Source organism: Alexandromys fortis, unplaced genomic scaffold (genome assembly GCF_014885135.2).
Source record: "Alexandromys fortis isolate MF-2015 unplaced genomic scaffold, M_Fortis_MF-2015_v1.1 scaffold_66, whole genome shotgun sequence".
Classification (NCBI taxonomy): domain Eukaryota; kingdom Metazoa; phylum Chordata; class Mammalia; order Rodentia; family Cricetidae; genus Alexandromys; species Alexandromys fortis.
In genome coordinates, this window is record NW_026067950.1 from 2,176,438 (window position 1) to 2,180,199 (window position 3,762).

The 3,762-nt window shown below is 50.1% G+C and overlaps 1 protein-coding gene across 1 annotated transcript in view; it reads right to left on the reverse strand.

Moving 5' to 3' along the window:
* The window catches only part of Ubac2 (UBA domain containing 2), a 168,831-nt gene that overhangs the window by 114,502 nt on the left and 50,567 nt on the right, over positions 1-3,762 (reverse strand). The window lies entirely within an intron of this gene.

Here is a 3,762-nt window from a genome sequence, read left to right on the forward strand (position 1 = left end):
TAAGAAGGAAAGAAAGGAAATTATTGATAACATGAGACTAGTTTTAATATATTGGTATAGGAACTATCATGAGAAAATGAGAAAACTATTAGGGGATATGGAGCAAAGAATAAAAACTATATAGATGGAAAGCTAAACACAGGACCCTGAGAACTAGTCTCCCACGGTAGAAAGTAAATAATGGTGTGAGACAGAGTTCTAAAAGACAAAACAAAACTAAAAGTCCTTGCCAACATCTTGAGCACGGAAGGGGGAACACGTAGAAAGGAGCACGTAGAAGAAGCTCTATTTTGGTTATGCTTAATCTTGATTTATGTCTGGAACCCTGAGTGGGGTGATGTAATGCACCTGCCAAGTTCTTTGATCTGTTTTGTACAAAAACTGAAGCTTTGCAGAAGTAAAGTTGCAGCAGATTTTCACTACACAGTGTGTCTGTCTGTCATTTCCCTTGCATCGTATCCTGACTATCCTATCCTTCACCCTGGTCTCCCGTGGGTGGTGGTCTCCGAGAGGGACGGTCCGCGGCACAGAGAACCCTGCCAGGCCCCATCCAATGAGATTCATTTATACTCGTCCAGAAATTTGGGAGGCCAAAGTGCACACTCCATCGCAAAGTGAAAAGAGGGTTGGTTCTCTATACGACTGCACAGCACCAAGGCTAGTAAGCTGTAGCAAGCTGCGTGGTATCACACCTGATGGAGATGTATAATCAACTCCTGAGATGGCTAAGGCCTGACCTATGCTATGATCACGCAATGATTATCAGCTGCCTGCATATGCGTGAACCTATGGGCAGTGCCCACCTGGCAGTTCGGGAGTGGCAGCCCGTGCCTACTTAAGGGCAGGAGAGGTTTGCAAGAAGTGAGAAGGAGAGAGGGGGAGAGAGAGAGAAAGTGAATAAAGTCCTGGAATAAACTGCAATGAGAAGAGCTCCGGTGGTTGCGTCATTCCTTGCAGGACGAGGGTGGCCGCGACAAGTGGTGGCCTCGTACGGGGAACCCCCAAACCTCTCTCCGTGGAGCCCAGAACTTGCTGCAGGGGGTGCGCCGGTAAGATTGATGAATCGCAATAAATGGGGGTTTTATGCTCTCACCTGTAGAAAAGGTAGAGCGGGAAAGCAGAGCCACGACCAAAGTGGACAGTTTAAAAGTGAAACTAAAAGAAAGAATGGAAGTTTAGAATGGGCGCTTCAACATCACACCTGATTTTTCTGGCTCTTAATGAGCTGTTACAGAGCGCTTTGGAGAGGTTTTTGGCTGAATGTGACACAATTGCTACTTGGTTTGCCGTCTCTGGCAATCTTAATGTGTCATCCTGGGATAAGCCTGGTAGAGATATGAATTTTGCCACTGAACAAGGTATGCTAAGGAAGGGAGGTATATTCATGTGGTTCGAATTACCGAGGCCTCCAGAGTTTGCAGTGGAGTGTGAGCCGCTGCGGCTCCAAGGCCAAGCAGCGCTGAGGGTCTGAGGGTCTGCGAACCTGCAAACCCAGGAACCTGCCTCAAGGACCGAATAGGCAAGAAAGCTAGGCCACTCCCAGCGTGGGCCTCAGGGCGTAGAAGCACAAAGAGGTAAGATCTGTTGGCCTGTAGGTGGGGAGGAGCCTCTGCCTCTCTGTCACTGGGACCCGAGTCACCCGAGTGACTGAAAATGGCAGTAAGAACACACCGCCCCCGCTCAGCAGGAAGTAGCCAGAGAGATTGACAACGCCCAAATTCCCTAAAATGCGGTTTAAGCGGGGCCCTTTCAGAGCAGAAGCAGGATCAGCTGGGTTGCTAGGGAAGCCAAAGAGGTGCACGGGGGAGAAGGTGTCTTCCATGCACTCAGCTGATAGGAATAAATGAGCCTCGGGGGTATGGATGCTGGGGTATGTTAGAGGACTGATGAAGGAGCAGTGGTTTCTGACTGCTCCTGGGGTCGTGGCAAAGCCACTCCTAATGACAGGAGCAGGCAGAGGAAAGCCAGGGAGGGGAAAGCAAGATTGCCTCCCCTTCCTCTCCTCTGTGCCCCTCTGCTACCAGTTCTGACTGCCCTTGCTGCTGCCGCAAGCACAGCCGCGGCTGTGGCAATTGGCTCAGCTTGGCTGTGAATGGAAGTATCTAGGGCTGTGTGTGATATGAAAAATCTAAAGAATTGTCTAGATATCTTTTAGGTAATTGGTCTGGTGAATTTGAACAACAACTGGAAAAGCTGCGAGTGGCGATGGTGACTGCAAATTCCACACGCATGGATACCAGCCTGGCCGAAGGACTATCCTCCTGGATCACTCCATGGGTCATCTGAGGGAGTGGGCGGGAATAGGAGCCCTAACAGGCTTAATGGTGCTTGCCTCCCTGGTATGCCTATGGTGCATCTGTCACATAAGGGTTTCACAGCATCGCAATGCAGTTATGATCATTCAGGCCTTCACAGCCATTGAAGCAGGACAGTCTCCCCAAGTTTGGCTAGAGATGTAAGAGCAAGTCTGATTGCATGTGGGTTGGTGTCTAGCTCCCACCTCTGTAAAAAGGCACCGGACAGGTCTAGTGTTCTCTGAGTGGATGACACCTGGACAAACACTAGTACATGTTCCATTTTTAACAGAGATCAGACCTATACTCTTACCTAATGCTTTCCAAAACAAAAGGGGGAACTGTAGCGAGCTTCGTGGTGTCACACCTGATGGAGATGTATAATCAACTCCTGAGATGGCTAAGGCCTGACCTATGCTATGATCATGCAATGATTATCAGCTGCCTGCATATGCGTGAACCTATGGGCAGTGCCCACCTGGCAGTTCGGAGTTGGCAGCCCATGCCTACTTAAGGGCTGGGAGAGGTTTGCCCGGAGAGAGAGGGAAAGAGAGAAGGAGAAGGAGAAAGATTACTGTGAATAAAGTCCTGAAAACTGCTGCAAGAAGAGCTCCGGGGACGCGACAGTAAGCCAGCCCGGATGAGCCATGGTTCAGGCAAGGCTCGAACAGCCACCCAGGCCCAGGTGACAGGGAAATTTACACATGCTGCAGGGACATTTCAAATAGGCAGGGACAAAGACAATTAGCTTCTAGTTTCCACAGAACACAGGACAGAAGCTACCAGGTACACATCAGTTTGCAGAGACCCCAGGTGGTAGAAGTCGCTCCACAAAGAGCTTCAAAGGCAGTAGCCACCTCATGCCCGTGGGTCAACTCTGACACCCAAACTTTCCTGCAAAGGACAGGAGATATACCACACACAGACAAACTGTGGCATCCTCAAAAACCGTCTGCCTCTTTCCCCTCCTGGCCTTGTCCTGCCCCTGAGGCTGAAGGAGCTCCTGGCTTCCAGCCGAGTTCTGTAAAGAGAGCAGAGGGCGGCTGGTGGGAGCTGTCTGAGGTGAGGGTGATGTGGGAGTGTCATATCAATCTGTTGATTTAATTGGCTGAGCAATAAAGAAACTGCTGGCCCTGATAGGTTATAAGATAGGTGGGCGGAATAAACAGGATAGGATGCTGGGCGGAAGAGGAAGTGAGGTCAGACTCTGCTGTTTCCGGAGAGACCGGACAGCTCTGCTGGAGCAGAGACGCCATGCTCAGCTCTCCCAGGCAGCTGCGACCCACGATGGACTTAGGCTAGAATCTTTCCGGTAAGCGCACCTTGGGGTGCTTACACACATCATTAGAAATGGGCTAGACCAGGTGCGAGAATTAGTCTGTAAGGGCTAGAGTTCATGGGCCAAGCAGTTCTTTAAATGAATACAGTTTGTGTGTTGTTATTTCGGGCATGAGCTAGCCAAGCGGCC